The 23268-nt window shown below is 52.6% G+C and overlaps 1 protein-coding gene and 1 long non-coding RNA gene across 4 annotated transcripts in view; one reads left to right on the forward strand and one right to left on the reverse strand.

Moving 5' to 3' along the window:
* Window positions 1-12649, reverse strand: part of P2RY8 (P2Y receptor family member 8) — a 43653-nt gene extending 31004 nt beyond the window's left edge. Inside the window, exon 1 of one of the 2 annotated variants that reach the window (XM_032331734.1) lies at window positions 12104-12649. The gene's annotated coding sequence lies outside the window, so the exon portion shown is untranslated. The remainder of the gene's footprint in view (window positions 1-12103) is intronic. The other variant, XM_032331732.1, reaches the window with a different exon arrangement.
* A 334-nt stretch (window positions 12650-12983) lies between these two features.
* Window positions 12984-22569, forward strand: LOC116583643. 2 transcript variants are annotated; one of them, XR_004282815.1, is made up of 3 exons: window positions 12984-13082; window positions 19181-19377; window positions 20763-22569. It is a non-coding gene; the product is annotated as an uncharacterized LOC116583643 (long non-coding RNA). The 2 variants fall into 2 exon arrangements; XR_004282816.1 differs by lacking the exon at window positions 12984-13082 and adding an exon at window positions 18564-18694.
* The last annotated feature ends 699 nt before the right edge of the window (window positions 22570-23268 follow it).

Consider the following 23268-nt stretch of genomic DNA (forward strand, 5'->3'; position numbering starts at 1 on the left):
CACCTGCATTATTCTGCTTAGCCCATGGGGATTAGGGTGTGCGCATTTGGGAGAGAGGACATGGGCATTTCTGAGGCCGTGTCTTCCAGCAACATTATTCATTCAAAGTCTTTTCTGTTTTCATCGCCATCTTTGGCCCATGGGTTATTTGGAAGGGTCCAGCGGTGAATGAATCTCTGGTCAGCTGTTTGTTATTATTTCCAGCTCAATTATTTTGAGTTCAGAGAGTAGCATCAGGAATGCATCCAATACTCTGAAACATGTGAGGCCTGGTTCTGTTTGGTGACTCTGCAGAGATGATCCGTATGCCTGTGGGGTCCAGAGTTGAGACAGAGAAATGTGGAGTGGCCTGAAGCCAAGGCCCGTCCATATATTTTTTCTCATGGCTTCTGACCCACAGGGTACCTGCTTAGATAGTTGATGGGAGAGAGACCACCATGGGGCTGTGCACGTCCATCCATCTGTTCCAGACAAAGCTCCAGCTCGAGGTGGTCATGGATATAAAGAGTCCCTCCTGTGGTCATCCACAGACCACACTTGAGTACAGAGGCCAGCCAGGGTTGCAGTGGAGACAAGCCACCCTTGACCAGGCAATGGTGTTGTTCTCTCCTCTGTGGGATTGATCTCCATTTCTGAGAAATAGCAGGTTAGGGCAGGAAGCAGAGAAGAAAACCACAATGGTTGGAGTCCTAATGCTGTGTAAGAAATTGTCCCAACTGTTGACGGTATGGGTTTCCTATGGTTGCTATAACAGAGTACCTGAGTCTGCAAATTTCTTTTCTCACAGAATAATAGATAGATATTTATGTCTCCCAATCCTAGAGGCTGGGAGTCTGAGATCCAGGCAGGGCTGAGGCTGGTGCCCCTCCTTGGTGCATAGACCCCGTCTTCTTCCTGTATCTTGATGTGGTTGTCCTTCTGTGAGTGTGTGTGTGTGTGTGTCCAAATTTCTTCCTTTTTTAAGGACCACAGTCATATTGGAGTAGGGGCCCACCCTACTCCAAGGTGACTTCATTTTGCCTAACTACGTCTGCAAAAATCCTATTTCCACTTCAAGTCATAATCTGAGGTCTTGGGGTGAGGTCTCCAATAGGGGAGTTTTGCAGGGATGGAATTCAGCCCATAATAATTCAATCCTGTATCTACATGGGAAACCTTGTTGCAGTCACAAATAGCCCTGGGACCTCTCTAACCAGGTCCCTTGTTGTTCTGTGAGCTCTCAACTTAACAAGTTACATACAGCTGCCCATGCACACGCAACCTTTTGCTCTGCTGTCGGCTGCTAGTCAGGGAGGCATGTGGCCCTACAGATGCAGAACCCCATGCCCTGCCTCCCACCATGAACTGCACGGGCTTCTGGAGGCCGGAGAAGGGCTGGGTTTCCTGGGTGGTGTAGAGGCCATTGGGCTGAGGGTTGTGAAACTTAGAAGATCATGAGAAACAGATTTTTATCTTTCTGTGAAGATCAGGCCAAGGATCCCACAGTGGGGCTCTCTTCATCTTTGGGGTCTCCATGACACGCATGCTACCCACTTGCTGGATTTCAGAACATTCACCCCATGGAAGAGAATTGAAAGTTTGAGCTACCCTGTCCTGATGCATCTGATAAGTCTTTGCACACGTAGTGAAAGATGTCACTTAGGTTTCTAGTGACAAAGCTCCGAGGGTTATCAGATCAAGAAAACGCAAGAGGACAAGTTTGCCAGTGAAGTGGTTGTAATTCTTTGGTTCACCATGTAAACCGTCCGGGGTGTTCTTCCTTATCCCCTCCTAAAACTTAATAACACAAAACTGGGTTTATGGATTCAAACAAAGCTTCTTCATTTCCTTTTGAATGTTCCCATATCCATATACCCCATGCTGTATTATGATGTTGTCCCACTGCAGCTCTTGAAAAGCTATATGTCAATTATATCTCAATAAAACTCGGGGGGAAAGAAAGGAGAAGATACGTCCACACAAACATTAGCGCAAAAACCAAAATGCAGCAAACTGACCACCCTTGTGCCCTTCTTTACAGTAAGATGAGCCACAAGGTCTGTTGCACGAAGGGAGAAAGAAGCTCAGCTCCTCGATTGGGAGCTCTCGAAAGAGTCCTCTTTGCATTGTTGCCATGTGACAGTAAGCGTTACGTGGTCCACTTGGCAGTACCGTGGTATCCGGATCCGTGGTCACACACGAGTCAACATGTTGCTGTGTGTATTTCTTTCGGATTAACATTTCAATCAACAGACTTCAGGTCAATCAGGTGGCCGCCGTAATGGGTTAGGTGGGCCTCGTCGGATCAGTTGAAGGCTTTAAGAGGAAACAGACTGACCTCCTCTGACGAAGTGGGAATTCTGTGTGTCCGGATAGTGTTCACACTCAAAATGCAGCATCACCGCGTCCCTGGGCCTCAGCCTGCTAGTCAACCCTGCAGATTTCAGACTTGCTGACCTCCAGTTATAAGACTCATTTCCTTAAAGTAAATCTCTTTCTCACTTTCTCTGTTTTTGTCTCTCCTATAGGCAGACATAGATCTTTCCATGTATCTGTTCTCCTTAGGCCAGGGAAGGATTGCCGGCTTGCCTGCGGACCACCCACACTGGGGAGGTCATCTGCTTTACTCGGTCCACTGATGCAATGCTCATCTCACACAGACACACCCAGGGGCCTATTGGCTGAAATATCTGGGCACCCTGAGGTCCAGCCACATTCACACATAAAACTAACCACCACAGTCTGCTTCTGTTGAGAACCTTGATCGATACAGAAACCCTCAGAAAAGCAAGACCCTAGGTGCTGATCCTAATTTTTCCCTGGGCAGAAGAAGATGAATGCATTTCTCTCTCTGACCTCTGAGACCCCTGCTTTCCAAAGACAGGACCTATTTCGCATTTGAACTGACAATTTCCCCTCCAACCAGACCCTATGATTTTCAATGACAAGACTCTTCATGGATGGCAGAATCAGGTAACTTGGAAACAGCCACCATGAACCAGGACAGCTCAACACGGATGTGGCGTGGGGAGAATGTGAGACACGATTTTGCCAGAAGCATCAGAGACTTGGGGCCCAAGGGAGTTGGGCAAGTCTAAGGAGGTAGACAGCTTGGCTTTGGGAAAAGTTCAAGGGAGCGGGTCCATCAGTGTTCTAATCAGAAGCCAAGTGGGTCCTGCAACTCTGTTCCATCACCAAGAATGTCTGGGAGTCCTCTTTCCAGGCACACCTGTCACTGACCAGAGCCAGGAGGGTCCAGAAGCTGGGGAGAAGGAGAGGGCCCTTGGCATGTCCTGGAGGCCATGATGAATTTACCTTGACTCAGATCCTGAGTCCTGCAGGGGATCAACCCCACTGCTCATGGATTGGGTCGTTGTATGAAAACACTGGGCCCCCACCCAGCTTTGATGGAAGACCACCACCATGGAGCTAATAGTGCATGCTTTCTAATTGACCATATTTTCCTGTGACACAGATGTGGAACTGAGTGACCTCACAAAACCCCACGGAGTGATGATATAGCGTCATACAGATCACTAAGCCGAGGCTGGGTAAACCCATGGTCCAAAACCGCCGAGCCGAATCCCTTCTTGTTGGCATTCCTACCGCTCAAGGGCGTCTCATTTCTGGGGTCAGCTCCTTGTACCTGAGCAGGCTTATATCCCCTGTGGCCTGAGTGTTAGCCCAGCATCCTCAAGAGGACGGAAGAGAAAATAGTGTTTTTGTCATGTCGCAGAAGAGGAAATAGAGGTTAAACGTTAGGTCAGAGCGTGGCCGTGGTCAGACTCACAGCTCGTGGCTTCTGAAGATGTGCACAGAAGACACAAATGCACATCAGGCCCCATCTTACATGCTCATGGTGAGACCACACAGTGTTTGGTGCACGTTGGGACCCTCCAGGGAGCACATGGTCCACACCTGCCACATCCTGGCCTTCACATGGAATCAGAGACTGGTCCTGATGGAGCCCCAGGCAGGCACCCTGTGCTTTGGGGGAGGAAACCCCCGGGGCTGGCCTTGGTACTAATACACTGCATTCCATACCATGTATGTGGATTTTTCTGGTCAATATAATTAGGTGCTCCTTGACACCCCAAGGAGGGCCTAGTGTCCCTCAACCCTGTAGGCGGTTGGTCCATGAGACGTAGGGAATGTTCCTGCCCAACAGGCTCAGTATTGGAGAAGGAATTTCTACCTGGGGGTGACTGGGCCCCCAGGGGATGTCCCACAATGTCCAGGGCTGTTTCTGTTGGTCACACTAGAGTAGGGGGTTGTTCCTGGCATGTGGTGGGTGGAGACTAGAGATGCTGCTCAGCACCCTACAGTGCCCAGGACGCCCTGCCTCAGAGCCCTCCAGCCTGAGATGTCAGTAGTGTTGAGGCTGAGAAGTCCTGGTCTAACATGAGAGACTATATATCTATCATCTATCTATCTATCTATCCATCCATCTATCTATCATCCTCTGCTTACCTACCTACCTATCCATACATCTCTATATCTATCTACCTACCATCTGCATGACCATCCAACCATGCATCCACCCATCCATTCATCTATCCCTATATCTATCTATCATCTATCATCTACCTACAAGACCATCCATCCATCCATCCATCCCTATATCTATCTACATGTATCTGCAAGACCATCCATCCATCCATCCAACCAACCATCCATCCATCCATCCATCCATCCATCCATCCATCCAACCATCCATCCATCCATCCATCCAACCATCCATCCATCCATCCATCCATCCATCCATCCAACCATCCAACCATCCATCCATCCATCCATCCAACCATCCATCCATCTATGTCTAGCTATTATCTCAGCATCTATCCAATCTTATCCTGTATCTACACCTCTTACCTCTGCCTCCACCATCACGTGACTTCTCCCCTGTGTCTGTGTTTCCTCTTCTGTCTCTTACGAGGACACCTGTCATTGGACTTAGGGCCACCCTGATCCAGGATGAGCTCATCTCAGATCCTTCCCTTCATTACATCTACAAAGACTCTATTTCCACATAACTTCCACAGGTTCTGGGTGATTAAGACATAGGCATATATTTTAGGGGTCCACCATTCAACACACTATACCCGTTTTGCCTGGATTACTTCCATTTTGGTTCCTGAAGTCCTGCTTCTCAGGACCCCCGGCTTCCCAAGCAAATCTATATGGCAAATCACCCTACCCGTAACATTTACACCATTCTGTTTAATCCCCAAGCCAAGTCAGGCCACCAAGTGGTGCTTTCTGTGGATGCCTGAGTTCTCCACTCCCTCCCTCTGCAGGGACCATGGAGGTCTCTGCTGACCAGGACGTGGGCTTCCCCAGACACAGAGTTGCCACCCCAATGGACTAAGACATCCCCGTCCCCATTACTGGCACCTCCCACTGGCACCAACAATCTGGTTTTTGTCACCGGATTTTCCAGGTTTGCTGTACACAGAAATGTTCTGCACATTTCCTATAAAAAGAATTGCACACCGTGTGACTATGTGTGTCTACTTCTCTCCCAGAGCATCATGTCCTCAAGGTGCATGTGTCATGTAACCACTGTGTTTAACGGGGGACCTGTTGTGGAGTATGCCATCCAGGTGCAGGAGGTGTTACCCGGTGGGTCGTACCCCAGGGTGTTGTGGGCTACTGCACACGCTCATTATCGGAAGTGGTCGCGGAGCCAGGGGATGGTGTGGAGATCCTCCTGTGCTGCTAGGGCAGTGCAGAGAAGGTGGGATGAGGTGTTCAGTCCACACCTGGTGGACAGGTAGCCATGGCAGTGTGAAACCAGGACTGGGGCGTGCTTGGAGGGTGTGAAGCTGGACATTCAGGGCAGTGGGGAGCGTCCAAGAAGCTCTGAGCATGACATGCAGATGTCATCCATCGCATGGAGGGCAGCACTGGGCGGGGGCTCAGGAGCCACCCAGCCTGTGCCCCTCAAGTGCCCTATGGGAAGTCCCAGGCACCTGACCTGGGGTTGATGTTCCGCCTCTCAGAGTCCGAGGACAAGTATAAGGCACTACGGAAGTTGTCTGATGTGCTGAGCAAGATGGAAACTACTTTTAGTGGGAAAGAGGATCTAGGGGTAATTCTTGTGTTGGGCTGGGGTACAGGTCAAATGCTCTGCGTGGGGTCATTGTGCCTGAGCCCACGTGGCCCGTTAACATGCTTGGGCAAAGTGGGGTCAGCTGGTCCCTGTGTCCTCAGTGGGTTTCCTGAATGTGGATCACAAAGGCCATGATCTTGGGCATGTATCTCCAATAAGCTCTGTTCCCCCAAAGTATGTGTCTTTAAAATTTTCTCTGGTACCTTAATGATCTCTGTGCTCTCCCGTTGTCTCTCCCCTACAATCTGTTTTCACCAACGACAGTATGCGCAGGGCCTGGCGTCCATTCACAGCAACCAGCTTGGAGCCCAGTGGCGAAGGAGGTCACCGTGAGCTGGAAATCAAAGCCTCGGCCAGATGGACACACACAGGGGGGCTGCACACAGGGGGCTGCACGCTCCAGGCTGTGCACGGCCCCGCAGGCGACAGCTCAGCTTGTCTGCTGTTTGCATGCCTGTTTGCAAGTGGGGACGGCCGTGTCTCCTTAGGAGGGAGTCGTGCTCAGGGAAGGAAACCAACCAGCCCTTCCTCGGGACGGGCATCTTGTGGTGGGGTTTCAGAAACGCCCTTCCGCGGCTTCCTGTGAGTGTGACTCAGAATCTGTAGCACCCAGCTCACTGGCAGTGTGTCCTGTAGACAGTGTTTATAGCCTGGGGTGAGGAAGTAAGAGCACGGGCATCGGACGGCCGTTTGTTTCCGCTCTCTCTGCTTTACACTGATGCATACTTCATTTCAAGGTGAACACTGCAGTGGCCTTGGGCGCATTCACCCTGGTGGCCGACCACCGCCTCTGTGTAGCTCCACAGCATCTCCAACGTCCTTGCCACCGGTTGTGGTCACTGGTTATGGCTGTCCTAAGGAACAGATCTGGAGGGAAGGATGGGCAACCTGCCTCTTCTCTTGTTTTGTGGGTCCATGTGTACAGCCCCTTCCATCTCATCCTTGCGTCCGTTCATCCTCCATCCATCCATCCTCCCATTTGTCCATCCATGCACCCATCAACCCATCCATGTACCCATTCATCCAGCCTTCCACTCACCAACCCTTCTTTCCATCCATCCAACCATCCATCCATCCACACATCCATCCATCCAACCATCCATCCATCCATCCATCCATCCATCCATCCATCCACACATCCATCCAACCATCCATCCATCCACACATCCATCCATCCAACCATCCATCCATCCACACATCCATCCATCCAACCATCCATCCATCCACACATCCATCCATCCATCCATCCATCCATCCATCCACACATCCATCCATCCAACCATCCATCCGTCCAACCATCCATCCGTCCAACCATCCATCCATCCATCCATCCATCCATCCACACATCCATCCAACCATCCATCCATCCACACATCCATCCATCCAACCATCCATCCATCCACACATCCATCCATCCAACCATCCATCCATCCACACATCCATCCATCCATCCATCCATCCATCCATCCACACATCCATCCATCCAACCATCCATCCGTCCAACCATCCATCCATCCATCCACACATCCATCCATCCATCCATCCATCCATCCATCCACACATCCATCCATCCATCCAACCATCCATCCATCCATCCACACATCCATCCATCCATCCATCCATCCATCCATCCACACATCCATCCATCCAACCATCCATCCGTCCAACCATCCATCCATCCATCCACACATCCATCCATCCATCCATCCACACATACATCCATCCATCCATCCATCCATCCATCCATCCAACCATCCATCCATCCAACCATCCATCCATCCATCCAACCATCCATCCATCCAACCATCCATCCATCCATCCAACCATCCATCCATCCATCCATCCATCCATCCATCTACCTGCTTACCCACCATCCATCCATCCATCCACCGCCATGCATCCATCTACCTGCTCACCCACCACGCAACCACGCATCCATCCATCCATCCACCCACCATGCATCCATCTACCTGCTCACCCACCATGCAACCACGCATCCATCCATCCATGCATCCATCCATCCATCTTTCCATTTATTCATCCATTCATCTTTCTATCCATCCATCCATCCATCCACCCAACCATTGATCTACTGCTCACCCACCCTGCAACCACGCATCCATCCATCCATCCAGTCACCCACCCATTTCATTCATCCATCAATCATCCATCCCCCAACCCATGGACCCATGCCTTTATCCTTCTATCCATCCATCCATGACTAACCCATCCACCAATACTAAACTCACGGCCATTTTTTCTGGGGTTGTCTACAAAGCCACAGCATATGCACTCACCGTAGGCATGGATTGCCTATGGTCATGACTACTAGGTTCTCTCCTATCCCATCCCACATCTGTGCCCTGCTGGTCTGTCCCTGTCCTGAGTGCAGGGGTGGCCTTGCTCCATGCCCTTCCCCCACCAGCACATACATGGAGACTCCAGGCCTCCAACTGCAGAGTACTTGGAGGAGACAGCACCTCCTGGTGGATGGGACACATCCAAGACAGTGAGTGACCAGGCTGGCTAGAAGCCAGGCTTCCTAATCCACATACTTTCCCTGTTCTCTTGGTGGGGCAGAATATTACAAAAGTTTTCCTATTGTTCCTGCTTTTTTAGTAAAAATGCCGCTTGTTCAAGCCAGGATTTTATTTTTCGTCAGATTATCTTGTGCTATAGGATAGCACACACACGCCACAGGGACCTTCCTGTGGGAGCAGAGCAGAGTAAACCTTGGCTCATTTCTCCCTGGATGTGGCCTGCGTCTGCTTATTCTGTAATGAGCTCTGTGCCCTATCACCCCTATACTTTCATCACAGAAACAAAAACATGAGACAGAACATTAAGAAATGGGAGAAAGTGTCCCCGAGCACCCTGGCCCAGCCCAGTCCTCTCCCGGAGACCCAGAGAATGTGACATGGTCTTGCAGTTCCTCCCAGGCCTCTGGCGGTGTTGTCCCTTGTTCCTTCTCATCCTCTGCCTTGGCTGATCTGAGTTGGGGGTGATTCTGCCCCATAGAAGACACTTGGGGATGTCTGGGGACAGTTTGGGGTGTCATAGCTTATGGGGATGCCCCTAATCTCGGGTGGGTGAAGACCAGAGACACTGAGCACTCTGTAGTTCCTAGGGTATCCCACATCAGAGGAGGGATGCAGCCACAGATGTCAGCAGTGCTGAGGCAGACACACCTTGGTCTACATGGGAGACTCTGTTTGTCTATCTATGTATCTATCTCTATCTATCAACTATCTATCTATCTATCTATCTATCTATCATCTAACCATTCTTCCTTCTATCCATCCATCCATCCATCCATGCATGCATCCATCCATATCTATGTATCTATGTATCATCTATCTATTATCTCTCATTGATCTATTTGTCCATCTATATATCCATCTGTCCATCCATATCTACCTGTTGTCAGTCTATCAATCTATCAATCTATCATCTGTCTTTCTAGCTTTCTACCTACTCACCCACCATCCATCCATCCAATCTATCATCTGTCCAACCCTGTCTATCTGTTGTCTGTCTGTCTGTCTGTCTATCTGTCCATCCATCATCTATCTATCACACTGTATCACAAGCAGCCATGACTCTGCGCCTCCCCCCCGGGGAACATTTCTGGACATTCCAACTTTTGGGGGAAGAAATGGGACTGGCATCTGGAGGGGAGCCGACTGCAGGTTGCGCCCAATGCCCATGCCATAGCAGAGAGACCGTGCGCTCGCCCTGCATACCTGACACTTGGTTCCGTCCCAAGACACCCTCCCTTTGCTCCCCGTCTTCCTTCAGCCCCTCTCTCTGTCAGGGGTCCCCCCATAAACATCATCGAGGTCACCCAGGGTCCCTGCCATCAGGTCCGAAACTGTGAGGCTCTCTGCGGGTCCAGTCAACACCAGCGTCTGCACAAAGGCACCATCTTCAACAGACACCACGGTCCTACGTCGGTCCATGCCTCGTTGCCTGCCAGCCTTAGGGCATCACAGAGGACTGCCCGTCCTCTGGTCCAGCCGCCCTCCACCCCAGCTAGTGAACCACACACTCCCTCTACGTGGGCACCGCCCTCCCGGCTCTCATCCCCGTGCTCAGACCAGGGCCCCGACCCAATCTCTTTGCAAAGCTCAGCTCCACAATCTCCAGCAATGCCGGAAGCTTCCTTGGCTTTTCTGGGCTGGGTGCTAACGTGTCACCTGTCTCCTGGGATTGTCCCCAGCCGTCACCCAGAACACACACAGCCCGGGCACAACATCGTTGGTGCTACACTGACCTGGTGAGCCCCGCCTCTGCCAGGAAGCCCTCCTGGGTTTCTTTCCACCCCCAAATCCTTGCAACCTGCAGCCCAGGTCAGCATCTCAGTTATGTTGAGTTCTCTCCCCCGCCCCTACCCGGAAGCACAGCCCTGAGCCCGGCCGGTGACGACTTCGTCAGCCTCTGGATCGAAGGGATGGCAGGCTAGTGGACGGGCAGCAGGTTGAGGAGAGGACCCTGGAGGTGGAAAGTCTGGGTCTGGTGTGCTTGGGTGACCGCCTTTGCCCCTTCTCGCCTCCGTTTCCCCATGTGGAGTAGGAAGATGCTGGGGACACAGTCACCTCCCACCCCTGAGATCCGTGCTTGGCTCCAAGGCGTCCACACAGTTGTGGGATCTTTCGGTTGCTCCGGAGAGACGACACCCCCCCCTCCCGCCGTGTCCGTCCATGTGGCCAACGAGGGTACAGACACACACGGCTGGGGGATCCCAGTGCTGCCCCGGGGATGTCCCCACAGCTGCTCTCTGAGCCTGGTCACGGGCTCACGATTCCGTATGATGTTGCTGGCCCTGGGGAGAAGCCAAGAGGGGCCCTGACTGGTGTGGGTCCCCTCCCGGGGGCCCTGTCCTCAGTCAGGGTGGCAGAGCGAGCTGGCAGGTGCACGTCGGGCTCCCCGTATCCTGCCCACCCACCCACTGCCTCCAGGGACATGAAGGGGGATGTGAAAGGGAGGGCCCAGCTGCGATGGCTTGCCGGTCGCAAGGGAGACCACGGGAGGGCTCATCTGCCCTAACCCTAACCCTTTCTCCGTGTCCCCTTGTCCTGAACACGACCACCCAGGGTGTGGTTAGGTCTGGGGTCCCGGGAGAGCCTTACGTACTGTCCAGCTGCGGCACGCACGTCCCTGGGCTGTGGCTATGCAGGGGTCTTTCCGACGGCCAGCAGACCCTCCTATGCTTCCCCAAGCACCATCCAGAGGCCACATCCATCCCCCGGATTCCTCCCGAGACCAAGGTCCCATTGGGCTCCCCAGATGCAATCAGCAGGATTTGGGGGCCACCGTCCTGGAGACACACCCCCCTTCCCTGCAACAGGGCTGGCACCGGCCGGGCCCCGATGACCCGCCATTCATCCAACGTGCAGACATCCAAGGGCAAAACAACAGACACTCGTGTCTGGCATCGTGGGCACAGTGTCCCGCACGGCCACAGGCTTCTTCCCGGGCCGATGCCGTTTCTTAGCACCCGGTGCCGGGGCCCTGCCTCCGACCGTCCCACTTCACAGACACGACGGGGACACAGAGAACCATGTTTGCTTTGCCCGCAGAAGCACGTGGCCCAGGGTTCCGCCTCCTTACTACCAGCGAGGCTGACCGCCCGCCGTGCCGACAACCGTATCCAGACGGATGCTCTAGCTGGGGCCACATGCTCCCTTCCGCCCAGACGCCGCTGGAGGGCGGCTTGGCACACGCTCCAGGTCCCCGTGTTTGCACATGATCTGGCACCCATGAGCTTGTCTGTGGGGGCTCACGGCCCTCTGTCCCCCCCACCGTGGCCGTCTGGGTGTTGGCCCCATACGCCCGCCCAGTGCAGAGCTCGGCTCAGCCGGCATGGGTGCCTTTTACCGGATGAACGTTTGCAGGAGAGGTTCCCTGGTAGGCACCTCTGCAAGGTCTCTCTGGGGGTTGGCCCGGCTGTGCAGGCAGCCCCCCTTTTTGCCCATATCTGCACCCCTGAAACCCTGTCCCCATTGGACCTCCCTGATTCCCAACAAGGCACGGACGCAGCACGGGGCAGAGGGCTCACCAGGAGTCTCAGAGGGCTGGTGGCAGCTCTGTCTCGGAGCCTGGCGTCCGGAAGGTGGCAGTCCTCATTCTGGAAGCCGGCAGGCGGTCAGATGTGCCTCGGAACCGTCCGTGTCCACAGGAGGCCGGCCTGAGTCACGGCGGCTGTCCTGTGGCTGCTCCGGCAGGTCTCATGGGGGCATGGCCTGGCCGTTGCGAAATGCAAATTCGCCAGAGTCCACCTCCGAGCCTGGCAGCCACGGTTGGGTGGCAGGGTGGGGAGAGAGGAAACCCGTGTTGAAATTTCCTGTGTAACTAACCGTCTGCTCGCTCGCTCGCTCCCGCCACGGCGAAGCCCGTGAGGCCGCCTGTCTCCTATGAGGCTCGCTGCAGCCCTGCGTGGGGTGGGGTGCCTGCGTCACAGCCTCCGACCTCAGGGCTGCTTTCAAGAGGCCGTGGCGAGACCCTGCCCACCTGGCCAGGGTCGCCTGCAGGAGGCAATCCCGTGCACGCAGGCGGGGGGCTAGGACCGTCCTCCTAACTTAACAGGCAGAGAAGCAAGCGCCCCCTCCCACCCAGACAGGGCTAATTCCTGTTTTTTCTTTTGTTTTTTTAAATAAAAAAAAAAAGTGAAAAAATTGCTAGCAGAACATATTTCCTTTTGCATCCTAAAGCTGTGTGCATTGCGACATCTTTCGCTTTGTGGCCAGAATGGCCAGGCCACGGGGCAGGGATGGCCTACGCCTGCCCTCGCTGGAGGGTGGGGTCTCTTGGCTCACTCCCTGCATGTCCCATGGCGGCGGGGGTGGGGGCCGTGGGCATCCACAGCGGCGTCGGGCTGGAGGGCAGAGGCAGACATTTTCACGAGGCAACGGGGGTGAAGAGTGATGCGGGGGAGATGCGGAAGCTGCTGGAGAGCCAAGGTCTGAGCTCCCTCACCCGTGTCCTGTGGACGGTGAGTCACTTCTGGGGACCCGGGGATGATGTCAGCTGGCCACTCTTCCACGGGGAAATGCAGGGTTAGCCGTCTCTCTGTGTTGTATAGACTTTCCATTTATCTGTATTGATCTGCCATCGATAGACGATATGTAGACTGTCTCTATCTGTCCACCATCCCACCACGTATTTCTACGCATCCTTTATCTAAGTAACCTCCAACTATTTTCTATCCACTGCTTACCGACGTGTACCTGTCATCTTAATCGACGTATGAATTCTATCATCTGTGTATCCGTACGCACTGATAATGTGTAACCATTGACATCTACCAATATCTAACTATACCTATTAGTATCTACCTGTACATGTATCGAGATCTGTCTATATTTATCCAGCCATCATCTGTGTATCTAGGTATTATCTACTTATCAATCATCTATTACTATTATGTGTATCTATATTTATCTTCTCTATCATCTATCTATGCATCTACCCATCTTTCCATCCATCCGTCCGTCCATCCATCCACACATCCATCCATCTGTCCAACTACACATCTATCCATCCATCCATCCATCCATCCATCTGTCCATCCATCCATCCATCCATCTACCTATCCATCCATTCATCCAACCATCCAACCAAACAACCAACCGTCCATCCATCCATCCATCCATCCATCCATCCAACCATCCATCCATCCACACATCCATCCATCTGTCCATCCATCCACACATCCATCCATCTGTCCATCCATCCAACCATCCATCCAACCATCCAACCAAACAACCAACCGTCCATCCATCCATCCATCCATCCCTCCATCCACCATATCTATCTATGTATCTATCTATGTATCTATGTGTCTATCTCTCTATCCATCCATCATATCTATCTATCTATCTATCTATCTATCTATCTATCATGTTTCTATTAACTACATCCACCCACTTCTCCAACCAGCCACCCACCCATCCATCCTTCTATCTACTTACACATGTCATGCTTGTATAGACTGTGGTGCTCCTAGGTTGGAAGTTCACACTCATGGTGGAGGGGTTGGCCCACACAGAGGATGTGGTTCTGAGATGCTGCAGAAGGTGTGGGCACATCTCCCCACAACACCGTTGACGGTTGCCCGTTGACAGTCCAGGCTGCCGGGCCCCTGGGGGATGGTCATATTGATTAGTAGGATCTTTATCAAGAGGATCTATTAAATTCTGGATCTGTAGGGACTATAAGCCCTACTCAAGACCCCCGAGCCCCAGCTGGGCACCTGCACCTGCTAAAGAGGCCATCACATCAGTCATATGGCTCCACTGACCTGTAGACAGCCCAGTCATTCCCTTACACATGTCCCCCTGTCCCCAGCATGCAAGCCCCCAGAAGCAGCCCCTGGGCCTTCCAGCCCCAGAAGGTGTCATGGAGAAGGATGTGGAGGCGGAAAGTGCGGCCGAGGAGGGGTCAGACAGGACCTGCCCTTGGAGGGGGACATGTTTACCTGTTCTTGTGCCTGGGATGGAGTCCCTGGAAGCACCTGGTCCTTCTGGGTGACATTTTCTCTCAGGGGGAAAAAAGGGGGGATGACAAAGCTCCTTGCACATCTTGTAGGGCACTCAAGTGTCTTGCACGGGACTGATGTTTCAATGCCTGGGACCTGTCAACAAAAGGGCAGGGAACTCGTGTCCTCATGCGTCTCCAGGGCAATCACACACCTCACAGTGCCTTCTGAAACCTGAGAGTGTCTCTAGACAGGTACTGTGTCTCAGATCCTAAGTGGTTGCAGGGGACCCCAACTCCTCGGGCCTTGGGAGGGGTCTTTGCACCTACATGTGACATCCAGTGAGGGCTGGAGGAGCATGTCTCTCCTCTCTGCACAAAGAATGACTCGTTAAAAACGCTTCCAGCATCAAGTCCTGAAAACTGGTGGCCAGAAGCATGAGATTAGTAGTATTTTTTCTTTACTTAATAAGAAATCTAGAGATGAGCTCTTCAGGGTGTGTTTGACAGCTTCATGATGTCATCAAGATCCTGTCTCTTGGGGCACCTGGGTGGCTCAGTGGGTTAAAGCCTCTGCCTTCGGCTCAGGTCATGATCTCAGGGTCCTGGGATCGAGCCCCACATCGGGCTCTCTGCTCAGCAGGAAGCCTGCTTCCATCTCTCTCTGCCTGCCTCTCTGCCTGCTTGTGATCTGTCAAATAAATAAATAAAAATCTTAAAAAAAAAAAAAAAGAGCCCGTCTCTTTTTATCCTTCTTCACCACCCTTCTTAGCAAGCTGGCATCCTTGCCTCACGGCACAAAGTGGCTGCCACGGCACCGGGCATCCCATCTGCATCCAGGGCAGGAGAAAGGAAAAGCGCTGTGCCAGCCCTCTCTCCTCTGAGTCCGGCCGTGTGTTAGGAAAGCGGCATCTTGGTCAGAATCTCCATGGCCGACTTCATCTTCCATCACCGTGGTCAGAAGTGGGTTTTGTGGCAACATCCAGTGGCCAGGGACGAAAGCCACGAGTGACTGTGAGGGCAGGTTGGGGCTGCGTGCAGGAAGCTGTGATCAGGCCTGGCTTCTGTCGGAGCCCGGGGGCCATCGCTGAGGTCACGGGGACCCAGAGGGTCTGCGGAAGGATGGACATCAGGCAGAAGGACCGTCTGTCCGGCCAGAACTACTTCCTGTCCAGGATGCACGGCCTGTCGTCCGACAAGATGACCGCGGTTTATGGGGGGGAGTGGAGTTTCACCAAGGAGGTCACACGGCTCTGAATGCGGGGGCGCGTGGCCAACGTTAGGTCCTGGAGCCTGTGGGTACGAAGCACGTGGGATTCGTTGCAGATCTGAGATGAGCTCGTCCTGGATCGGGGTGGCCCTGAATCCAAGGACAGGGGTCCCCGTAAGAGACAGAACAGGAGACACAGACACCGAGGAGAAGCCACCTGAAGACAGAGGCAGAGAGCGGACGGACGCGGCCACCAGCCCAGGGACACCTGGAGCCCCAGAAGCTGGAAGACGCAGGAAGGACGCTCTCCTGGAGCCTCTGGGCGGGAAGCAGTCCCTGCCCCGCCTGGATCTCAGACTTCTGGTCTCCAGAGCTGGGACAGGATGGATCCCTTGGGAGGGCGCAGGTCACGGAGTGTCCGGTCACAGCCCAGGGAGCCCAGAGCTGAGCCGCGTCGTGCAACCTTCGCCTCTGTCTGCTTCGGGAACACGTACGTCCCCCATGAAGGAGACCCCGTCCCCGTGAGCGGTGACTCCCCATCCCCTCTGCAGCCGCTGGTCACCAGGCTTCAGCCGTCTGTCTGTGCATTTGCTGATTCTGCACATTATCTGGAAATGGCATCGTGGGGGTTTGTCCTGTGCGTCCGAGTCTCGCACGAGGCACGGGATTTTCAGATCCGTCTACGGGGCAGCGGGCATCGGAATCGCCTTCCTTTTCACGGCCGAATCCTAATTCCCGTGTGGATGGACCTGGTTGTGTTGGTCTCTTCCCCTTGCCGGCGACTAGGCCCTCGGGCAGGAATGGTCTGATGTCACCTCACGCGCAAAGGGCCTGGGGACACCAGTTTCCACCAAGAGATCACGGACCCGCTGTTGAGACTCTGCTGTGCACCTGTCACCAGCCTGCCAAGACCCCCTCCGACCCCCACGCCCCCCTGCAGACTCGGTTCCAGGCTCGCGGCGGCTAAAATCCGTCCTCACTGTTGGCGCATCCCAAATGTGCAAATCCGTGCCCTCGTGACCCTATATTTGTAAACCCACTCCCCTCAAATCCACACTCGGGGTGATTTTTGATCTTTTGCCAACACACACAAAGCATCAAAACCATGGGAGCCCCCGCAGGGCACGTCCCCGGGGTGGGGGGGGGGCCCTGACCGAGGGGCTGCCCTGTCTTCTCTTTCTGGGTCACGCTGCCAAAAAGTGTCCTTTCTGCCGTTGACTTAGGACGATGTTTTTGGGTCTGTTTGTTTGTTTTTGGATTCAGTTAAGTGTTCATGCAGAAGCAGCATAAAAGAGGGTTATGAATGGACGGGTGGATGGGAATGTGGTGGCCACAGGCTCCAGGAGCGTGAGGTCCTCTCTGGAGATGCTGCTCCCATATGTGCTGATTTAGGGTTCCCGATGACTGTGCAGGACATCACTACCATGAATCCCGACCCCTGGCCGTGCACAGGGTCCGTTCAGACCCAGGGTGAGCACTGAAGCGTCCTGAGGTGCTGCCCCTGGGTCGGGGGACAGGACATGGGGGAGCACGTGTGCACCCTGCCTCCTCTTAATCACTAGCTCTAGCTCCCCGGCAGGGTTGCCAAAGGCAGGTGCCGTGCACAGGTGAGGGCAGAGCGGTACAGGTGTCTGTCTCCAAGAAAGGGGGACCCCGAGAATCTTCTGTGCGCACGGGTCCTTCTGCTGCAATGTGTGCATGAAACGGAGAAGCGTGCATTGGGCAGGACCCTGACCAGCCCGTTTTCTGCCCAGTTCCTGCGACGCATGCACGCCCGGCGGTCGGAGAGGAGAAGTCAGGGCTCCGTGCCGTTCTGATGGTCCCAGGGTTGCAGGCGTCCCTTTGGGATGTCCGGGAGCGAATGTGCCCGCAGCCCTGCCCTGTCGGCGCGCAGACCCCGAGTCCTGTGCGTGTGGGGCTTTGCTGCAGGGGCACGGTCTGCTCACGGCTCCAGGCAGACGGCGTCGACCGGCACCGAGGAGGGGGATGCGTGTGCGGGAATCGAGATGCCAAGTCTCCCAGACCAGAGCCACGGGCCAGCCCAGGACCCCGTGTCCTGCACACCGAGCCTGCGTCACGTTTCCGAGCAAACCTGACCGCGAGAGGCGGCCGCCACGCTGAGCCCCCCCGCGTGGGTTTTCAGGAGCCGCACGTGGTGCTGTCCTGCCGTCCTCTCCGGCCACCTCCCTCCGTGTCTGCAGCTCGGGGGCGATCCCGTCGTCATCGAAAGTTGGGCGAGGACACGGCGGGGAAGCCACACAGATCCCCCTTCGCACGGCGGCTCGCTATCTGGCCGTCCCATCTGGCCGTGGCCGTTTGTCGGCAGGGCTGGCATCGGAGAGCCGAGCTCGCGGGCACAAGAGGCCCAGCACACGGGGCCCCTTCCCTGGAGACGTGGCACACGGCCAGGCCGCGGGGTGTGGCCGAAATCAGCCACCCCCCAGGCTCTTGGGGGCAGGCGACGAAGAAAAGCCAGCGTCCCCGTGTCCCGCAGTCGGGGGGGGGGGTGTTGTGCTCTCTGCTTTGTGGGTCACCGCGGGATGTGCCCAACAGCCCGTCATCAGCGTCCACAGATGGACGGACAACAGCCAGGGGTCCCTGCGTGTGCGGAAGAGGACTGACCCGGAACAGGAACGGAGCTCTGACCCCGGCTGCCCCGGGGAGGGACCGTGAGGACTCGATGCTCACCAGGGAGGCCAGATGCAGGGGACACGTCACGCATGGTCGTGCGGAAAAGGCAAATCCGCGCAGAGTCGGGAAAGCAAATGGGTGGTTCTCACCGGGGGCGGACGGGGGTGGTGTGTGGCCACGCAGGGACACGGAGTCTGCTCTGCGGATGGAAGGTTCTGGAAATGGAGGTGGTCGTTGTACAATGTTGTGAACGTGCTCTTGACCCCGAGCTTGTACATGTTAAACAGGTGACCTGGGGGCACGTGGGGGGCTCAGTTGTTCAAGCCTCTGCCTCCGGCTCAGGTCGTGATCTCAGGGTCCTGGGATCGAGCCCCGCGTCCGGCTCCCTGCTCCGCGGGGAGCCTGCTTCTCCCTCTCCTGCTCCCCCTGCTTGAGCTCTCTCTCTCTCTGTCAAATAAATAAATAAAAATTTGTAAAAAAATAATAAATCAACATGTGAATAATTTGTGAATGAAATTCCCTCTCTGCCTCAGCCCAGCACGGAGCCCCGCACCAGACCCGCCCCGGGGTGGCCACCCCTGTCCCATCCCACCAGGTGCCCAGCACCTCCCCACGCACAAAGGACTCAAAGCCTCGCCCATGTTATTGCTCACTTATATTTATGAATTCGTTAATTTATATTTTTTAAAAGCCCCCCGTTTTACTATTTCTTTGCTTATTTCTGTATTTATCTATTTCTGGGTTTACTCATTTTTGTTAATTTTTTTTTTTAGAAACCAGCCCCACTTTAAATTCCTGGAGGTGTGAGTGTCCCCCAAATTACTGCCACGTGGTGAGCTGCGGCCACCGGCCGGTACCTGAGACTCCTCAGAGCTCGCTGGTCGTCTAGCGGAAAGTCAGCGGCCTTGGACGGACCACTCCACGTCTCCGGACCTCCCGCCCCTGGAAACCGCCGTCTGTCTCTGTGTCCGTGAGTCTGGGCATTTTGGGTTCTACGGAGAAGCGCGAGTGTGCAGAACGTGGGTTTCTCTGATGTATGACACGGGGTCCGAGCACGTTCTTGCAAATGGTGGGACTGCCTGATCTTCAAAGCTCAGCGATAGACCGTGACGGATGTAATAAAACGGACAAAACCGGGGGGTGGGCGGAGGGATGGGGTGGGGGTGGGGTGGACCTGGAGGGGGGTGGTATGTGCTATGCTGAGTGCTGTGCATTGTGTAAGACTGATGACTCACGGACCTGTACCCCTGGAGCAAGTAATCATTATGTGTTAATAAAAATTAAAAGAAGGAACATTTCAAAAGGCTGGAAAAAAAAACACTAAAAAGTACAAAACCATATTTAAAAATATATAAAACATATAATATATAATTTATATAAAAATATAAAACACATATAAAATTTAAATATACAAAATTATGTATAATACACACTATATATTATATGTAGCATTATACTATATTATATTTAATAATTATGTACTATAATTTATAATATATGGATTATATTTATAGATCAAAACTACATTTATAATTTATGATACAAAATATATAATAATATAAAATATGTAGTCATTATAATACATTATATATAACAATATAATAGAATTTACTTTTGTACTTATATAGTGTATATTGTATATAGTTATATCCAGATTATAATTATTATATATAATATACTATACAAAGTATATAATTTTACATAATCAAATATAATCTCTATATAATAATCTATATGAAATAATACATACAATGATATATAATAAAATATAATCTATTTATATATGATCATATATGATCATAATAATCATATATATGATTATAGATGATCACTTACATTATATATAATGTATATGATTTAATTTATATACAAGAATCTATATGTAACATAGAATATATACAATTACATATAATCAAGGATGATCTATGTACACTATAGATATAATGTATATACAATGTAACATAGCATAATATAATATATAATATATGACACAATATATAGATCTATGTACACTATATGATATAATGTATATACAATGTAACGTAGCATAATATAATTTTTTTTTAAAGATTTTATTTATTTATTTGACAGAGAGACATCACAAGTAGGCAGAGAGGCAGGCAGAGAGAGAGAGAGAGGGAAGCAGGCTCCCTGCTGAGCAGAGAGCCCGATGCGGGACTCGATCCCAGGACCCTGAGATCATGACCTGAGCCGAAGGCAGCGGCTTAACCCACTGAGCCACCCAGGCGCCCCTAGCATAATATAATATAATATAATATAATATAATATAATATAATACAATATATAACATGACACAATATATAGACCACATTTCCGTCATTCTCTCGTCTGCAGATACTTACGGAACAGCGCGGTGGGTGTCGGGCCAACAAGGACACAGCCTGCGCAGAGCCTGGACGCATTGGCGACCGTGGAGGTCGACCCTTGGAACATCCTTTACGGATGGGATTTCTACAGTGCCCGCCCCCTGGCATCCACCGCGGGGCCCACCTGGGCTGGCAAGAAGGGGAAGACAGGGCAGGGCACCCCTGGGCCAGAAACGTCAGGAGGGGTCATCTGCTTGCTGAACCCACCAACTCTCGAAGATTGGATCCAACAAGTCAGAGGTCACTCTTCTATCTTTGATCTGGGGGTTCTTTGCCTCGGGTCTATTCTTGTCTTGCTTGGACATGGGGTTCATTAAACTGTCTCCTGTTCATATGCCAGTTGGTTAAGGCTTTAAGGACTACCTCGTCAACACCAAAGGAATGAATGTCTAATGTGGAATTCCAGGTGGTGTGGGAAATGGGACGACACGGCTGGGCATGTGGGCTGTTCCCTCTCTCCAAACTAACCCTCATGCTTGGACTACTCATGTGGCCTCTAAGCAAACTTTCGGCAGGCCGTGCGGAAGGTGGGATGGAGACAGAACTGGGAGCAGTGGGCCCGGCCGTGCTCCCAGTGAGGATGTGGTAAGGTTATCGCTTCTACGCACCTCAATCCCCACCCCTGAGTGTGGGCTGCTTCCAAAGAACAGAGAACCCTGGGAAAGGAAGTCGTGACCTCACAGGGGAGACACCTGTCAGACACACCTTGGGGAGGTGCTTGAGGTCGACATCCACGGGGACGATCCAGGCTGAGAGCAGGCGACCTTGACGCGACGTGACCACAGAGCCATATCACCTCTGTGCGCTTGCTCCCCAAAACCCCAAACCCTAGTCTAAACCCCAGCATAGACCCCAACAGAGGCACATCCTACAAACTCCCTCACCAGCATGCCTCGTAACTGCCAAAAGGTGACCAGGAATGGCGTGAGTCTGAGAAAGCGTCACAGCCCAGAGGAGCCCCTTGATGTCACAGGGTGTCCTGGATGGCGTCCTGGGGCACACGGGGGCCTTATGGGAAACGGAGATATGCATACAACACTCTCTCCTCTGTGCGCACCCCTGCATTAGCCAGACTCCTCAGCACAAGTCTCCAGGATGGAATGTGAGGTCTTCCCTGGACCCCCGATGCAGCCCCCGGCACTGTGGGAGGGCCTGGCTGGGAGTTGGTCCTCTGAGGGCTGTCCCCCCAGCCCTGCTCCTTCCCTGAGAGGGTCAGGAAGCCCTCAGCTCCCCCAGGGGGCTCATCTGCAAGGCAGGGGGCGTGGTGACTTTCACTCACTTTTGCAACCGTGAAGGGCTTGATCCTGAGGCAGCTGGTGGTTGTGGGTCCGCCCACAGAGAGCACCCACCTTCATGTGGTTTGGGGTTTTCCTCTGGGGTCTGCGTGAGGCCGCCCCTCGTCTGATGTCCTGTCGTCACAGTGAAGATAGACCTCTTGAGAGTGAGGGGCCCTTCTTTCCCGCTTCTCAGACTTTTGAATTTTCCAGAGCTCAGAGACCGGGTAAAAAGCCTCCTCTGCCTCTCCTTGTTTGTATGTGTGTGTGCGTCACCTGTATTTGTCCATCATCTATACCTGTCAATCATTTCTATGTGTCCATCCATCCATCCACCCCCCTATCATCTGTCTATCCATCTATCCATCCATCCATCCTTCCATAATCTATCCATATATGCATTTATCTATCATTTATCACTCGTCTATGTATCTGCATACATAGGCATCTGTCTATCCATCCAACCATTCATCACTTAATTACCATCCATGTATCCATCATATCTGCCCATCCATCCATCCATCTATCCATCCATTCATCCATCATCTGTCCATCTACCTATCTATCTCTCCATTACCTACTTATCCACCCATCCATCTATATATCTAACCATCCAATCTATCCATCATCTATGTGTTCAACCATCCATCCATCCATCCATCCATCTAACTATACATCTATCCATTCATCCATCCATCCACCTATCATCTGTCTATCTATCCGTTATCTACCTATCCACCCATCCTCCTATATATGTAACCATCCAATCCATCCACCATCTATGTGTTCTCCAGCTATCTATCTGTCCTTCCTTTCACCCATCCAACAACCTACCCACCCATCTATCCATCATCTATCTATGCATCCACCCGTCTATCTATCCATCCATCCATCCATCCATCCATCCATCTAACTATACATCTATCCATTCATCCATCCATCCATCTACCTATTCATCTAATATCTACCTATCTATGAACGATCCATCCACGTATCCATAATCTATCTATCCATCTCTTCTCGATCGACCTATCTATTTATCCATCTATTGATTATCTATCTATCTATCTATCTATCTATCTATCTATGGTAGTGGTTTATAGCCAAGGACAATTCTGCCCCCAGGGGACATTTCTGGCAGTCACACTGAGGAGGACATCCTACTGGCAAGCGGTGGGCGGAGACCAGGGACACTGCTCC

This window comes from Mustela erminea, chromosome X (genome assembly GCF_009829155.1).
Source record: "Mustela erminea isolate mMusErm1 chromosome X, mMusErm1.Pri, whole genome shotgun sequence".
NCBI classification, from domain to species: domain Eukaryota; kingdom Metazoa; phylum Chordata; class Mammalia; order Carnivora; family Mustelidae; genus Mustela; species Mustela erminea.